Here is a 17,688-nt window from a genome sequence, read left to right as displayed (position 1 = left end):
TCCGTGTACACTTTTTATGAAATACTGTTGTACACCATTTGCTAGACTATTCCAAAATCATCTCCAAATATGGATTCACCCACCACCAAGCTCTCAACACTGACTATAGGACAACTCTCAGTATTCTCTCTTTCTTACACACACAAACCTCAACTCTTACTTTTAACATTGCTTCAATCAAGTAATTGTATTACTTTCTTATAACCCTATCTCTAATTTTCTTGCACTAGTCAAAGTAATCTAACACAATACCATGAAAAGAAGGCCTCCGAAGTAGTAATTGAATAAGCGAATTCCCACCCTCCTAGAGCCCCGGAATACTTCCCACTCTCCTCCAGCTCCTAAGATACCTACACTTTAGGGTTCAGCATCCGAAGACCTCATATGTAAACAGATTCACACACACACACACACAGTTCAATAAAATGAAAGAGTTTTAAAAATGAGCTACAAGGCAGTGGACTTCCCCCATATTGTTCCGGAAGGCTGGGCAGTAAATTCTGGTTGTTCTGCCTCTAAGTCTGCTGGAAGAAGACGAGTGAGGCACTGGAACACTCACGCTGCAGATATCGTAGAAATTTACAGTAAATGTAGGTACAGGATTGCAGCACGATGCTCTATTGATTATGCAGATTGTGATCAATCTTCTCTCTCCTATTTCCCAAGCTTCTTTCCAAGGACCTCCAAATAAGTTGATCTGTAACTAGCTATTTGCCCAAAGTAATGGGGAAAAAAAACTAATATTAAAAAAAAACATAATAAACCCTCAATTGTCCTCACTAAGAGTCTTCTTTTAATTCCAAAGTGAATTTATGCTCTGTAATTTGCATTACAGCCAAGCGATCACCGATTGTCATATTCTTCAAAGGTACTTAACAAACCCCCTTTTAGAAGTCACTACTACTGGAGGCCAGAAAAAGGCAATCAGCCTCCTTCTTCAACACAGTCCTTAGATCAAGTTTCAATAATTGAGACCAATAAAAATTGTCATATTTACCCTACTTCAAAGCGACGAGGGGAAAAAGTTAAGAGTGCGTGATTTTTTAAAGCACTTGCAATCAAAGAATTTGCCACAGTCGAAGGAATTGCACACATTTCACAAAAGTCAGATTCTGAGCAACAGACTAACTCATGGAGTAAAATACAGATTCAGATATATATTTTAATAGCTCCATGAGAAACCGAGGAGCATTGAGTCCATACACAACCTAAATACGCTGCATAAAATACACTAGGTCTACTTTCCAATAGATAGGCAAAAGGATGTACTTTAAAATGCATAATATAAAACGCAGGAACGTGGTTTTTAGTATCTACTGAAGCCTGGAGAGAGGTTAGAGTGGGGAACCCAACGTAAACAATCCCAGGCTCGCATGAGCAAAAGAAAAAAAAAAAAAAGAGAGAGAGAGAGAGAAAAGAAAAAGAGAGAAAGAATCCTCCGATCTGGTGTCTCTCAACTCAGCTGGTCAGGAAAGGCCGGCCAGGCTAGCTCTGGCCCTGGCCAGCTGCGCAGCCCGAGCCCCTGGGAGCCCCTAGTGTCCAGGGCAAAGACCCCTCTGCGCGCTCGCGCCGCTGCCAGTGGGGCCGGGGGGGAGCGCTCAGGTGGAGGACGGCGCGGCCGCCTCGCCCCCTTCCGGGCTCCGGAGCTGCGATCGAGCTCCCGCAGCCCCGGCAAGTCCGGCCCCGGCGCGGAAGGCGCTCGTCCGCCCGCCCGTCCGCTCGGCGGCGGCGGCGGCGGCGGCGGCAGCAGCTGCTCCCGGCCGGGTGCGCGCCCCGCGCGGCGGCTCAGCCCGGAGCCCCGGCGCCGCTCGGGGTGGGGCAAAGTTGGGGGCCGGGGTGGCGAGGGCGGGGGCGCTCGGCCCCGCGGACCCCCCTCCCCGCCGGTCGCCGCCTTTGTCTCGGCGCGGGGACCCCGGCCGCCCTCCCGCCCTCGGCCCGCGCCCCGGCCGGCCCTGCCCGGCGGCGTCTGCAAACTCGCCGCGCGGGCCTCGCCCCGGGCGCCTCCACCCTCCCGGGGGTCGCCGGCGGCGGCGGCGGCGGCGGAGGGCGGCGCGGGGGCCGGGGAGGAGGGGGCGGCCCGGGCTCGGCGGCGACGGCGGCGGCGGCGGCGGCGGCAGCAGCGGGAGGAGGAGGAGGAGGAGGAAGAAAAAGAGAAAGAGAAAGTTTGGCGCAGGGGGAAGGCGAGCGGGACGCAGCCAGCGAGCGAGCGAGCAGGGCGCGGGCGCGGGGAGCGCGGGCGGCGGCCGGGCGCGGGAGCCGGGAGGGGGCAGGATGAGCCCCATGCAAAGCAGCCCGGGCGCCCCGAGGAGCCCCGCGTCCGGGCGGCGGCGGCGGCGGCGGCGGCGGGAGGAGAAGGAGGAGGAGCAGGCGGCGGCGGCAGCGGCGGCAGCGGCGGCGGCGGCGGGAAAAAAAAAGAGGGAAAAGTTGCCACTTACGCGGTTGCTTCTCCGGCGGCGGCGGCTGCTGCAGCGGCGGGAGCTGGCGGCGCTTTTAATCCCGAAAAGAGGCGCTCGGGCCGCGGAGCCCATCAAGGCAGCAGCGGCGGCTGGCGGGGGGCGGCGGCGGAGGACGCGCGGCGGGCGGCGGCGGCGGCGGCGGCGGCGGCGGTGGAGCTGGAGCGCGCGCGGCGGAGCCCGGGGCGGGAGGCGGCCGCAGCCGGGGAGCCGCCGCCGCCGCTGCTGCCGCCGAGCAGCATGGTTGGCGGGGAGTTTACAGCCCCCGGAGCGGGCAGGGGCCACGGAGGAGAAGCGGCGGCGGCGGCGGCAGCGGCTCTAGGCTGTAATTGGGATGCAAAGCAGGCGGCGGCGGCGGCGGCGGCGGCCGGGAGGAGGAGGAGGAGGAGGCGGCGGCGACGGCGGCTGCAGCGGTCGGAGGGGACGCGCTGGAAGTGGGAGCTGATGAGTGAAAAGAAAAAAAAGTCTTTGGATCTTTATTCTGCTAATTAGTTTCCTGCAAAAAATGGCTGTGATTAATTCAGTGCGCATGTGCTTCATTACCCAGGCACGACGGGAAGGGCTAATTAGCCACCTTCTGGATCAATAAGATTCAGCAAAAAAGAAAAGGGGGAGGTGGAGGGAGGCAGAGGGGAGGAAGGGAGGAAAAAAAAAAAAAACCAGGGGAAAGTGATGAGCAGGGCAAGGAGAGCAGGAAGAGAGGATAGGAGAAGAGCCTAGGAAGAGGGAGAGAGGCACCAAAAGTTTATGCATGTATTAAAAACACATACACACCACACACACACACACACACACACACACACCACACACACGCACGCACACATGCACCGCGAAGTAAAATGCAGAGAAGCAACAATAGAGACCTGGCTAAGAATTTTTAAAGATTTTTTTCTTTCCTTTCTTCTTTTTTCTCTTTTCTTTCTTTCTTGTAATTTCTTTTTCCTTTTCTTTTTCTTCCCTTTCTTTTTTTAAACAAATGCAACTATGCTTAAATAGGAAAAGAACATCTTCAAAGCGAGGGGGGCACTAATGGAGGGGGACAGCTTAAAGCCAAGGTTTAAGTGAAAGACCAGAGGCGTAGAATAGAGGCCACTTTAAATTGCAAATCTGAGAATTTTGAACGGAGGAAAATGACCTCCCCCCAAATCACGAACGATTGAAGAACAATATTGAGAAAACTTTAACACGTACCATAGACTAGGCAAAAAAAAAAAAAATAATGTGTTAATTTTGTCTTCTGAAATCAGATGCAATCAATCATCTCTGGTTCTTTAGAAGGAGAGGGGAAGAGGGGAGCAATGACTAGAAGAAATAAAGGGGGAAACTGAATCAGAACTGAAAGAGCAACTTTAGGAGAGACAAGAAAAGGAAAAGTTGCATTTGGAAACAAGTCCAACTTTCTACCTTTTTGGACTTAAGAGAAAAAGTAAAATCAGTTTTCTCGTGTAAAACCTGGAAAGCAGATGTTTTCAAAACACAGGAAGCTGCTTTGCCATCAAAAGCAGGGATGTAATAAAGGCAGTGAAAAATAATTTCACACTGAATTCGTAAGAAAGAAATCCAATATATTTAAATAGCGAGGAAAGATCTAGAGTGTAGAAAGGGGGGGAGATTACATACCCCTTCCCTAATGCCAAAAAAAAAAAAAAAAGTCTTAACAGCTACCTCCAAGAGTTTGGAGCAGTCTCGAAGCCAAAGGGCTTGAAATGAGAGGATGGATTTCAGATAAAGACTGGGAGCAGTACATCCCACCAGAGCCCAAAGGAGATCCCTGGAATCAAAGACAGCAGCCAGGGACCCTGCTACTGTAAGGGTACCCAGTACATCAAAGCCAGCACTTAGGCTGGTGCAAGGTACCTCCAAAAATCAAGCAAACAATCGCAGGAAGAACAAGTCTCTCTCTCTCTCTTTCTCTCTCTCTCTCTCTCTCTCTCTCTCTCTCTCTCTCTCTCTCTCTCCTAGCCTCAGCATCACTGCTACTGAATAGATTTTTTAATGACAAGTATGTATTTATATAAGTTATAAGTATGAGCTGCTACCATTGAAATTGCAATGTCTGAAATAAAACGCAATCTGTACTTTAACTGATCTGCAAACAAATTTAAAACTTGTTTTTCAAGGCATTATTAGTAAACCCTGTAACATCAAGAAGAGACAGAGCGCTAAAACTTATTTTTTCTAAAAAAAAAAAAATTCTTGCCCCAGCCAACCAAGATTATTTATCAGAGAAGGAATTTGGGGATTAATCAGAAAATCTGTTTGATTAGAAAGTAATTCTTCATTTTGAGAGATTTTCCAATGCTCTTAAGAGCATGCAGCTTCTTAGTCAAGACCAGGGGGAGAAAACCGGTTTAGGATTTTGCAGAGTTACCTCATCTAATCCTTCTGAATTCACTCTGGAAATAATGCTGTTTTATTTAGAGGAAAAAAGAAAAAGAAAATACATTTAGCAAAATCGGGGGTTTCCTCTCTCTGAGCCAAATCTGGATTGCCATTCAAACTTTTCCTGGCTGCTTTTCCATGCGGGACAGCTGATCAATAAAGCCAAGTCCAGCCTGGCTTGCTACAGGTTTCACCAGTCAGTGCTTGCAAAACCTTTGTCATTTTCTAAAAATAAAAAAGCTAAAAGTTATTGTAGAAGAAGGGGCTTTTTTTGTCCCCTGCACAATGTGTCTTTTGTGAGGTTAATGCCATTCTAGGCTCTCGATAGCCCTGGACAATGGGAACCCTCCAGGAGCTTGCAAAGACTCTGGCTTTTTTCTTTCTTGCCTTTTTTTTTTTTTTTTTTTTTTTTTTAAGGAAAGGATGAAACATTCCTACAGTCCAAATACAACCTCTACTTTGATTAAATAAATATTTATCTTTATTGTAGGCATTGTATATTTTTACCTTCAGGTTGTCCGGTTTCTGATTATTATTTTAAATTTTTATTGGCAACAATTAATCTTTTTTTTTTTTTCCCTTTCAGTCCAAAGTGCAGGTCAGTGTAAAATGTAGCTGGCTGAAAGAAGACTGGTAAATTCTGAATTTTTCCATAATACAGCAGGTAAGGAAAATTGTTCAGACCCTCAGGAGTATATTTGCCTCCTATTTTATCTGTCTTCATGAATCTTCATAAATCAGTTAGTTTCTTTTTAAAAGATATAGTAGAATTCAATTTCTCCTTGTAAACCTTTTTAAAAATCACTTAAATACTATGTATTTATTTTCTTTTAAAATGTAAATAGTAGTAGAAGTGAACTTGTGGCTTGTTTCTTACATAAAACTATGCGGAGCAAGTAATACCTCCAATGGTATAAGCTATTGAGAGAAATTCTGGATATAAATGTATTTCATGTTGCAATATAGGAAAATGTCAGCTTAATCTGGTAAATACTTATGCTAATTTTACTGAGTGAATTCGTTATAAGGAGGAGAGGTACCAAGCTTATATGATTGAATAATGCTTAGACGGTAATCCAACATCTATATGGATTATTTTATGTTCAAAATGGAAAAAAAAAAGAGCCAAGAAATTCAGATTCTGAATCCTTCAGTTAGCTGGCAAGCGGGTAAGAATTTTAGACCATCTTGTTCTCCAGGCATTTACAATGGGAAGAGAAAGTGGAGTAGAGCGGCAATACTGCCTTGATATATACCTTCCTGTGCCTCTCACTCAAATGAATGGATCTATAGATATATAAACACAAAGATAAATGCATATAGGGTACATAAATATACATTTGAATAACTTCAGATGCCTTTGCATCTGTGACTGTGCATGCATCTATGTCTGCACACAAATGTACGAGGTGTACATAAATGGAGGTACTGTACAGAGCTATTCAAGTGCTCTCTCGCTGGGGGGTTGTGTTTCCAGATCTGTTTGAAGCCACTTCTTTGCAAATATACCATGGCAGTGTTGGTTTAATGATGAAGATGTGGATGGTGAATTTGAGTAAGAATCTGCTCCCCTGCAATTTTCAGAATATAGGGCTGTAATGTGAGCAGCTGTTCTTTGGTCCAAGGGCTAAAGATGTGATGGGCCAGGCTTAAGGGGAAAGAAAAGGTGAAGGGGGTATTAGGAGATCGCACTTCGAGAAAGCCTAGCTCTGGGCCCTAGGTTTTCTTCTACAGGGAACTTGGGACACAGAAAAGAGGGGGAAAGAGAAAAAAAAGAGGAAAGAGAAGAAAAAAGAAAACCTCGACTGGAGGCAGGGGAGGTTGAAAGGACGTCTCTCTGTACAACTCAAGCGCTAGATCTAAGAGAAAGGTTGGAGGGTGAAGAATGCACGGGTCCCTTTTTGAATGTGTATTGTTATTCTAAGTCTATTGTATGTACGTGTTGCTGTCCTTTCATTTGCCACGACGACATATGGATTCCATAAATGCAGACATGCCGAAGTGCATCTGTCTGGGTAGTTAACACGATCCAAACATCCCTCCTTGTTCCGCTAACTCCGGCTTTCTTGGGCACCTCGGCAGCGCTCTGGGCTGGACGGCCTGCGCCCCAGGCTGACAGCGCCCTGCATTCTTGCCCTTTTGTGGCCCCTGCCCAGGATCCAAGTTACTGCCTAGGCGCTAAGAGGCAGGCTGCTGGCAGTGCGGTGGTCGGAGGCGCAGCCGCCGGCGGCCTCCAAGCTCGCAGGGAGGAAAGGGTTAAGCTGCTTGAGCCGGGCGAAGGGGCTGCGCTCATCCTGGAGCGAGGTGCAGCCACCGGCAGCTGTGATTTAGGGGTCACGTCCGAGATCACCTTTCTCCTGCCTCTGGAAATGGCAGAAGATGAGGCAGGGAGGGAGGAACAGGCTACAGGGCTGCAGCCAGGCGCAGCACGTGGCGCTCCATCCACCCCACCGCCCTTGTCCCAACCCACCCCTTGACCCCCAGACAAATGAGACAGTTCCCTTTTCTACTAGGGGTGCTGGGTGGGGTGCTTCTGAACTTCCCGAATTATTCCAGGCTCGGCTCTGCCCTATCTTTAAACCACTGTGCCCGGAGCCTCAACCACCAAATCAGGAAGTTTGCTCTCAGTGTGCCAGGGAGTAAGCAGCTGCCTGTGGGTAAACATTGCTCCCTGATGGCAAAAATAAAATAAAATAAAATAAAGTCAAACCCAGGGTGCCCCTGGCAAGGTGAAAGAATTGGGATAGTGCACCGGCCCCCACTACTCCACTCACGCTCCCCTCCCACGGCGCTGGGCAGAGGTACACAGTGGTGTCCATCACATGCAGGCTTCTTGCTCTGCCCACATTCTCCATCAAGAGCTCAGGCAGTCTGGAGGATACTTTTGGCAAAATTCTTCCACCGCTTAAAAATAACCAAAAACCAAATTCAGATTTGTTTCTGAGGGGTTTTACTAAAGGGGGGGGGACCCTCCTAACTGTCTGAAGTTGTCTTTTGTCTTGGTACAGTGTTGGGACTGCCAGGTTGTGGGTCTCAGTGCTGCAGGTGATGTCTTGGGGTATCTAAGAGTGCCAACCAGTGGTGCCCACAAAAGGGGCTTTCACTGAGCTCCCCAAATCCATCTCTGTAAGGCTGGGTATTTAGTACAAAGTACAGCTGTTTTGGAAAGTTACTGCAAGAAAGAGGACCTTTTGGTGGGAGAAAGAACCATCCCAAAATGACAGAGAAAGGAGAACTAGATGGGGGAGGGGGCAAGAGGCAGGTGGGGGTGCAGAGGGAAGATAAGGAGGCTGAGTGACAAAGTCCAGGGACAGACTGTGTAGAGCACAGCCAAGGGTACTGCAGGACATGCTCCACCAATGCTCCCTCCAGCTACCAGGGTGAGGGTGAATCACCCCGATTTCAGCCTCTGCGCAGAGGGCCAAGAGCAGACCAGCTGGTCCAGAAGGCAGCTGAGGTCCGTCTGTCCAGCCCCGCTGCTGCCCCTAACCTTGCCAGAGCCTCCAAACCACGGAAATCAAACCAAATTGGCCGCTCCAATCTAGAGAGGTTTCATCCCTGGGGCAAGGGGGAGGGAACAAGCTTTTTTTCCCTGCTTCATTTTCTTTTGAACTCTCGATTCAAAAGAGACCACAACCCACTCTGGAGTGTCATCCCCAGTACACGGATTGTGGGTATGTTTCATTCTTTCTTTCTTTTTTTCCTATTTCTCAGAAGTAAAACCTTTAAAGAATTAGCCCCAAACTTGGAGTGCCCGGGTCCTTGAAAGAGTTCCAAATGATAAAGCCTGTCCTTCATTTCCAATACATAGCGCATTGTGGAAATGCAGGGCAATTAGTTAGTTCCAGGGTTTGACTCAGATTCCCAGCTTCCTCCAGTCCTTTGCAAGGGAAATCTGAAATCCAACCTGGGGCTGGGAGGCGCAGAGCCAGTGGCTCTCCCAGGTTCTGCACGCACGGCTTCCGTTTTTGGTGCCCTGCTTACTAGAAGTTTGCACCACCTCTGAAGCCTAGGGCGGAGAGGAAGAGAAAGAACCAACCTCATCGCAATGCAACAAAGTGAACTACTGGAGGGCAAGAGACCCTCGGTTGGGCTGTGTTCACTTTAGGGATTTCCAGAGGCATAACATGGGGAATGATCCATGCTTGCCAGCCGGAGGCACAAAAAAGACAGCCCTGCAAAGAGTGCAGGGGGGCAGGCTGGGGGGCAGGGCTGGGAGTGGGCAACTGAGACCTGGCTCCCTGCACTTAGCTGACCAGCGCTGGCCTGGGGAGACAGTGCCCTTGGTGCACGTGCATTGTTGACAGGCAGACACGCAGGCTTGCGCTAAGGGAGGGATACGGGGCTCAGCAATCTCCCCCATGCCTGAAAAAAAAAAAAAAAAAAAAAAAAGATGCAGGCTTGGCTTGTTTAATGGCCAGGGAATTGAGTGCCTCATAACACACACCCCCTTTTTTTTCCTTGAGACATGTAAAAAGGAACATATATTTTGTATATATTCTGAAAAAATGTGAGTTTTTTTTTCTTGAGAAATACCTAGCACCATAATATTTCTGATTTAAGGGGCGAGGAAAATCTTTGAAGTGAAGGAAATCTGTGGGGGACGAACTAGCTTTTCCTAATTTTTTTTTTTTTTTTAGTGCCTCTCCTCTAAGCCAGTAATGGGATTTAAAATGAGAGATTCCCAGTCCTCGTCCTCTCTCTCATTGCATTTCACTCTCTTCGCCCCAGAAAACCTCTGCGTAAGGGACTGCACGTCTAAGGGGACGGTTTAATGGGAAACAAGGTTTGGGAGCGCATCAACTTTCTCTTTTTCAAATGAAGTTGAAAAAAAATTCTAAGGACAATTTCAACATCAAATGACATCGAACAGATACTTTTCCAACACAAAATTTTTCCGATTCGTTTGTTTCCCGTTCTTAGAAATAGAAAAAAGGCAAAACCAATCTTCTCGCGCGGATGGCACGAAATTTGGGGCCGCGCTTGGTTGAGTCTGAGGGGTGGAGGGTAGGGTGTCATCCCGCGGTCCCGGAGGAGTCCAGAGCTGGGGCCAGCTTGCTCCCCACGGGCAACCTTCAGGCCCAGCCAGTGTCAAGGCACCGGGCAGGGCTCTGGAGCCTGTGGGCTTGGGGCGCGCCCTGGCAGCCGCCTCCTTGTTAAACTCCGGAGCTCAGCAGGGTAGCAGGGGCGCTGGACGCCAGTTTCCCGTGGCCCAGGTGCAGGACGCACCCTTTTCATCTGCTGTCAGGCTCCCCCCGGCTGGGCGAACTAGAGTCCTGGCGCAGTCCATTTCTCCCTTCCCGGTCCCCAAGAACCAAAACTTAAGAATCCCGACAGTTTCTTAAGGTGCGGAGCCCACTTCACTGGGTCAGACCGCGCATCCCTGATGTGTGACACACCTAGCCCCATTTCAGGACCCCTTTCCTCCTACCGGCGTGGGATCCCGAGAAGAAGCCGGGGCGCCCTGACCCCAGGGGACACCGCTGGTGCGCAGAGGCCGGCGCAGAACCTGGGCTGGGGACCGTGGCGCCCCACGCAGGACCCTGGCGCACGCGCCGGGAAGGAGCAACTGGCCCACCCTTCTGCTCCCCTCTGGGCCCCCAGAAAAGCCACTAGGCCCGGGCCCGGGTCCCAGCAGCAGCCCGGGAAGGACAGCGCGCAGCAGCGGGCGCACGTTCGCCCCGGCCCGCGCCTGGCTCCCCTTCTCTCCGACTCCCCAGCTCGGCCGCTTGTTCCGTTGCTTTTCTGAGACCCTTGCAGCCCGATTTCCCAGTCGACTTTCTGGCTACAAGTGCTCCACCCCCTGCCCCGCAGGACGTGGAGGTGGAGGTGCCCAGATGTGGCGGGATCTGAGTGCTGCAGGACACTGGGCCCCGGGGCGGGAGTCCAGCAGCCCCTCCTAGCCGAGGCCCGGGGAAGGGGGGCGGCTTTGTACCCCTCGGCCCCAGGAGCCCAGCTGCAAGTGCAGAACCCCTGGGGCCCTGCTCACCACTGAGGCTGACCAGAAGCCCGACTGGCCACGGAGGTGGGAGAGGATGTTTAGGTTAGCGAAAGGCCAACTCGACGGGAGCCTGTGTCTGCGTGTTTGCTTCTGCACATCTCCCTCCCTCTCGTTTTGTCTGGGAAGAAAAGGAAAGCAGGCGGATTTGCCCTGGCCCCTCTTTCCGCAGTCTGGGAACGCTGCGGCAGGAAGAATTGCTCATAACGACACTTGAATGCTAAAGGTTAAACTTACAATCTTCGGGAAGGGCTTCCTGCAGCTGGAATAGTGGTGGGCACTGCCACAGGCCCTTGCCACCCCACCCAGGCCCCCTGCAGGTACAGCCAGCCTCACAGATCTTTGGTGTTTGTGTATTTCAGGTACAAGAGCCCAGAGCGCTGGCTCTTGCCCACATCTCCATCTCCAGGGAACCTCTCCTTCCTGGTTCTCCTCCAGGCCAAGGTTTCACCTGTGGCTGTTTGTATCTGGCTTTACCCTTGAGATCTCTGCCCAGCGGGTTCCTACCAATTCCTGGTGTGGAGGGCTCACAGTCGCACACTTTGGGAGAAACCACAGTCATCCCCTGTCCCCTTTGTTCTGGGCACTCAGTGACCCTTACAACTCTGCACAGGTAAAACCAAAGCTAACACATTGAACTTAATGCCTGGTCTTTGGAGGGTCAGCAAAGAAACTAAAATGACAGGTGAGGGGCTAGTTTCAGGTGAGAAGCTTTCTCAGGGGGGTCTATATCCCAGGGACCCTGTGCTGGCAGCTTAGAAGCAAAGACATCTCTCCTCCTTCCCTTGGTGACCCCACCCCCAATGACAATGAGATTCCATTTAGGTTTCTTAAAATGTCTGTTCCAGTAGGAGATCAGTAGGGGTGGGGCTTTGCTCTCAGAAGCCAGGCAAGGGCTGTATTTGCTGTCCCTCCCTGCAGACCTCATATTTGTTTGTTTGTTTGTTTGTTTTTTTGGTTACCAGGGATTGAACTCACAACAGCCTGCTTGCAAGGCAGGTGCTTATGCTGCTGAGCTAAATCCCCAGCCCAGACCTCATATTTGTTGAGCACCTACTATGTGTTAGCTCCCTTAACAGGCACTTCACCTGTGCATTCGGTTTTCCCAGCAGCCCAGGGAAACTGGTATTATTATATTCAGAGAGATTCAGCCACTCACTTAAGGTCACACAGCTTTTAGGAGGCTTAGCTTCAAATGGAACCCAGGTCAGTGAAGCTTTACAGTTATTTCTGATACACTTGCTGCCTCTTGCCAGGTCAAGAAAACAAGGAAATACAAAAGAGAAATGATAGCTGTGCAGTACAGATTGGCTGAGGGGAGGGAGACAGAAGTATTCAGGAAGGACTGTCTGGTTTCCTATGGTTTCAGGATGACAGTCAAGGCTAGGACACAAGTCACTGACCAGCACTAAAGATGTTCACTGAAAGGAAAGAGAATGAACAAAATCTCAGGATGACATCCATGTGGCACAACCCGAAATGACTGCCCACTGCACCTCCTACTCAGCTTCTTGTTTTTCTTTGTAAATGTTCTCACTCTGTCTGAAGCTGAGACATGTTCCTTACTTCTGTGAGTCAGCAGGGCTAACAGGAAGGGATGATCAAATGACCAACCGCTCATATAAAAATATTAGGAGATCCAGTAAACTGGGAAAGAGAGAGGGCAGCAGCATCCAAACGGCAGGCCTCTTGGGCACATGAGTGCTCAGTTTTTGCAGGCCCCAGGGCAGAGAAAAGTAGACAGGCAGCAGTCCTGCAAATCCTGCTTTGCCCATACTGAGTTTTGGCCACATGAGAGTCTTCTGCCAACTCTGGTGTCCTGTACCACCAGGCCCAGGATCACCCCCGGGTGGTTCAGCAGAATGTGTGATCTCGTGGGCTGGTCTCCTTTCACTGGCTTTAGCCGGGCTGACTTGGCCTGTAACTACGCAAGTGTGAGCATGTGTGACTGGACAGGACTGGCCAGGCCTACACCGAGGGGTTGCTGAAAGGCTTGTTAAGAAAGTACTTCTGACTTGGCAATCTAATTACATAATGCTGCAAAAATAACTCTGGCCTGGGAGCCGGGTCAGGGTGACGTATGTTGTTAACAGAGACAGGTATCAAATGTCTGTCTTTTAACCCAACGGCTCAAAATGCACTTGTGTGCACTGATTGGACACTCTCCCCAGTATAAGAAGTTAATGGGGCTTGGGGTTGGGCAGGACAAGCTATAGGGATGCATTTTTCCCTCCCCTCTTATTCTTCCCAGGTACAACTAAAGCCAGCTGTTCGATTTATCTATATTCCATCTACAGAGACACATGTGCCCAAATTAGTCCTGCAGTGCTCCCTGCCATAAACTGATCTGGGAGGGTTAGAGGGGGAAATGAGGGATAGAGAGAGAGAGAAAGAAATGAGAGAAATAGTGACAGGCTTTTATGTTTTGCTTTTTGGTAGAACCAGAAGCAATGAATTATCTTATCTCTCTAACTGTAAGACCAAGCCTCTTGTCCTCTCTCTAGGGATACTCTCTAGTCCCAATTTGCTTAATACTCTCCCAGATTTACAATTGCATGCCAGGAGCTACTCAGTCTTGGAAAGTGGAGCCAGTTGGTGATTCTCTTTCTTAAGGGCTTTGCCAAATTTCCACGAGGGCAGAAAATTATAACCAAAATAAGGTGTATCCTTTCAATCCAAAATTATTTAAAGAATGATCTAAGATGCAAAGGCCTTATTTCCAGGAATTTGAGGAAACTGTCATACATTTGGAACCTCTCTCTCCTGACCACCATTCTGAATCCTACAACTTTCCAGGTAGAAACATAACCCACTCCAGCTTCTTCGCTTTTTGGGTAAAGCTTCAGTCTATGCTCTTCTCATTTTAAAATGACCTGAACATATATATATATATATATATATATATATATATAAAATTCATATTCTGCTTAGAAGTCATTGCAATTTGTCTCACTTTGTCCCTTTCCTAGGGCCTCAGTCCCTCCCCTTGACAGTGGCCAAATGCTGGACAATCTTATATTCCTTTAGTCAGGTCTCTCTGGGTCTGATAGCAATTTCTCTTTCCTAATGTTGATAATGCCAGCATCTGATCCTTTCACTCTAAACTGCAGCTTCCAATCCATCCTTAATCTAGATCCATCTGACGGCCTTTCCGAGGAGACTCAGCAGGATAAGCAGTCCCTGGGCTTAGATTTACACTCATCCCTCTCTTTTCTTTTTTTTTTTTAAAGCAAAATATCTGTAAACTCCTTGAGCTAATTATAAAAGCAAATGGCTCTTCCTCCTTGACTCATATTCCTTGGCTTGTAAAAACGCAGTTCCACTCGGAGACCGCCATTGTCAAAGACTGGGGGGAAAACCTGCTTCAGGAGGCCTCTGCAGAGAGGAAAGGGTGAAGCTGATCGCCTCGGCCTGCCGCCTCCCCCAGCAGGCGCTGCCTTTATGGAGTCTATTTCCAGTCTGTTTACCTGGCAAGCACCACGTGACCACCCCAGAAGGAAATGCTGACATCATTGTCTCTCACACACATGTGTGCCCGCCTCCAGCCGGCTCTGCCTGCATTCCGGCATCCATCCTCCGGGTCCCTCCCGCCCCGCCCCTCCCCTCCCCTCTCCTCCCCCAGCTCGCACGCCTGCCTCTACCACTCGTTTCTCAGCCTTTCTCGTGCCACACTTTCCTTTGTTTTCCTTTTCCTCTTCGGCTTTCTCTCTGTCTTGCATGCGCACATAGGTGCACACGCGCATTTGGGGACCTTCTTCCTGTCTCTTCTCCAAGAAGCCTTGTCTCTGTTGCTGTCTCTGTCGCTGTCTCTGTCTTTCAGATCTGGGACCAGTGAGTCTTCACTCCAGCTTAAGAACATTTCTTCTATATAGATTCGAAATTTCTAAATTAAAAAAAAAAATTACAGGGCCTAGCAAACCTTCCAAGCCCAGGGTGGGGGGAGGGCAAAGCAAGGGTTCTAGGTCCAGCCACTCAATTTCCTGCTCCAGTGGTCTTCAAGATTTAGAGGATGGGGATTTGGTCGAACGTGCCCTATTTATTTATTTATAGTCAGCCTTTCCTCTTGTAGACTGCAGTTGCACATTTTCATCCCTGCTGGCAGCCAGGGGCGCCCTTCCTTCCCCCAGCCAGACCATTGGTCCCAGAGGCAGGGCGAGCAAGAGCCAGTCTGTTCTGTGCTGCTGTGGCTGCTGGTCCTTTCTGGGATGGGCCAAGAAGGATTCTCCAGCAACCTCCCAGCTTGGGGATGCAGGGAGCTAGAGAGCAACCCCAGGGGGCCAGGGAGGAGAGGTGACAGTGATCAATGCAGGTGCCCCCTTATTCAAAAGGCCACTTAGAAGAGCACCTGTGTGGCAGGACTAGGCCACAGCTGCTCCCTGAGAGCGTTTTTGGTGTGTGATGGGCACCAAAAAAAGAATGTAGTTTGAAGGAAATGTTTAATAAAGGTACGGGAACCTCAGTGTGTTTGTTCTCATGGAAACATGGAGATAGGGTGGCCCTGAAAACTGCTTTGAAAGCAGACAGCAAGGTAGTGAGGCCGGAGGGTAAAGCAAGAGGAGAAATCAAAAGGACCAACTCTTCCAGGCCAGGGCACACTGCCAACGGTGTTCTGATTTTTTTTGCTTTCGGCTTCCTTCCCTGGCTGTTTCCTGGGTTCCTCTACCTCTTAGGTTGGGAGTGGGAAAGGGAGGCCTGGGAAAGTCACACGGAAGAGTGAGATTGTCAAGTAATTACTGCTTAAGTGTGAGCTCTTAATCCCTAGCACTTGTAAAGGTGGGATTCTACTAGGAGGGCATAAGTATTTTAATGGACACATTTACCCATGAGTTGTTAAAAACAATTCATAAATACAGCATCCTTTTGAAAACCCTAGAAAGTTCTAGAGATGGAACTCCACGTAGTAGTCATCACTATGTTTGGGCGCCTTTCTGGTTTGTTTGCTTTCGTTTGGGTATACTGGAGATTGAACCCAGGAACTTTGCTCTGAGCTATATCTCAGCCTTTTAAAATTTTTTATCTTGAGAAATTGTATTGCTTTGTTGCCCAGCCTAGGCTCAAATTTTCAGTTCTCCTGCTTCAACCTCCCAAGCTGTTGGGATGATAGGAGTGTGTTTTGGAGTCTTGGGGCACTGGTTTCTCAAGAGACATTTCCAGTACTGTTCCAGTTAGGTGGCCCTGGCAGTCAGTCAGGAGACAGTAATACTGAGATTTGAGTATGATGAGGCTGCCTCTTAAGAGATAGTCTGACTGAGGAGGTCAGCCATTGATGTGATCAAACTTGTCAGGATCTAACCCTCTTCAGATGTGCCAGGAATCTAGAACTTTCTACAAACTTTAAATATTTTATAGAAGCTCTAACTTTAAACTTTCAAATGTCTGTTACAGGCCAAGGACATGTTCTTTTCCGTTTAGCTCTGATGGTCAGTTAAATGATTTTTGCAGGTTTTGAAGCCCAAAGAAGAGTGGTGTTGGAGAGTATTATATCATTGCTGTCATTTCTTTCTCATCATTTGTGGGGTAGGACGGATCCTGTAGCTAGATCAGAAAAATAGACAATGAAGGGGAGCACAAATTCCAAACTCACGCTGTGGGTGTGAGATGGATCCTGCACTATCCAGTACTCATCATTTGTTGTGAAACGGAAGTTAGAAAAATATGCTAGGGGGTCGAGGGAATTATGCAAAGTGAAAACAGGGTAAAAATAGTTCTGAGTCTTTTACTCTGGTACCTTTCAACTTTAGAGGGACCTGGGGGAGTCCTGCAGGGAGCTCTTTCCCCATCCTGGAGGGAGCTCTTTTCCTATCCTGGAATCTGGGATACTTCCTTATCCCGTTCCAGCCTAGTATTAGAGTAGACTTCACCAAGCTTCTCATGTTTAGCTCTTGAGCCAGAGGGGGAGGGCTTCCTGGATTAGTTTATAATTATATAGCGCCAGAATACTGGCAACAATATCCATTGGCTTCACTACTCAATACCCGTGATGATATGGAAATGCACATGCATTTGTGAATGGATTTGTATTCATGTTATGGTTAACCCCACCCGCTTCCCCAAGGACAGGCACCATATGGAGTATACACAGTACACGTCTCCATAAATGTCCACAGTGCTAATTGGTACTCAGGATAATGATAATGACAATGATGATGATGATGATGATGACACTGAATTGCAAATAATGATTCTAGGATCAAGACAGTTCTGGGCATGGAGAGGTGCTTAACAAAGAATGAATGAACAGATGAATAAAGTTTAGGATCTCTGTTGAGTATTTGAGATCTGGTTCTTTATTCTTTAAAAGCATAATTACTCATTGTTAAGATGGCTATAGTGGCATAAACCTTTAATCCCAGCATTCCGGGAGGCTAAAGCAGTAGGATTGCAAGTTCAAATACAGTCTGGGCAACTCAGAGACTTAGCAAGATCCTGTCTCAAAGGAAAAAAAAAATGCTAGGGATTTAGCTAAGGGTGAGGGTACTGAGTTCGATCCCTAGTACTGAAAACAAACAAAAACCCCTTTATTACCTCTTACTGAAAAAAAAAAAATGTCAGCTGCTAAAAATAACTATAACACAAAATGGCTCAATAATCATTTTCATCATGGGTGTATTTTTTAAAATTTGATTTTCTTACCCACTACTCTCTCTCTCTTTCTCAAGGTAAATGGCTACACCAGAAAGTCTGTGTGGCACCTTAGGATATATGCACCTTACAGTTAGAGCACTAAGAAAGTAGCCAGGCACAGTGGCACATGTCTGTGACCCCAGTTATTGGAAGTCTGGGGCAGGAGGACAAGTTCAAGGCTAGCTTTAGCAATTAGCAAGATCTTGTTTCAAAACAAAATTTATTTATATT

The 17,688-nt window shown here is 48.6% G+C and overlaps 1 protein-coding gene and 1 long non-coding RNA gene across 3 annotated transcripts in view; one reads left to right on the top strand and one right to left on the bottom strand.

The window, feature by feature from the left end:
* Positions 1 to 2,818, bottom strand: part of Zfhx3 (zinc finger homeobox 3) — a 242,061-nt gene extending 239,243 nt beyond the window's left edge. For both annotated transcript variants that reach the window (XM_063247590.1, XM_063247596.1), the window contains exon 1: positions 2,436 to 2,818. The gene's annotated coding sequence lies outside the window, so the exon portion shown is untranslated. The remainder of the gene's footprint in view (positions 1 to 2,435) is intronic.
* Positions 2,819 to 3,311: 493 nt separating this feature from the next.
* On the top strand, positions 3,312 to 9,781 carry LOC134475782 (uncharacterized). Its single transcript, XR_010047024.1, has 2 exons — positions 3,312 to 5,499; positions 9,476 to 9,781. It is a non-coding gene; the product is annotated as an uncharacterized LOC134475782 (long non-coding RNA).
* The last annotated feature ends 7,907 nt before the right edge of the window (positions 9,782 to 17,688 follow it).

Source organism: Cavia porcellus, unplaced genomic scaffold (genome assembly GCF_034190915.1).
Source record: "Cavia porcellus strain 051 isolate PalLab524CR breed Dunkin Hartley unplaced genomic scaffold, mCavPor4.1 scaffold_4, whole genome shotgun sequence".
Lineage (NCBI taxonomy): Eukaryota > Metazoa > Chordata > Mammalia > Rodentia > Caviidae > Cavia > Cavia porcellus.
Note: the sequence above shows the minus strand (reverse complement) of the source record. Positions and strands in the feature narration are given on the sequence as shown.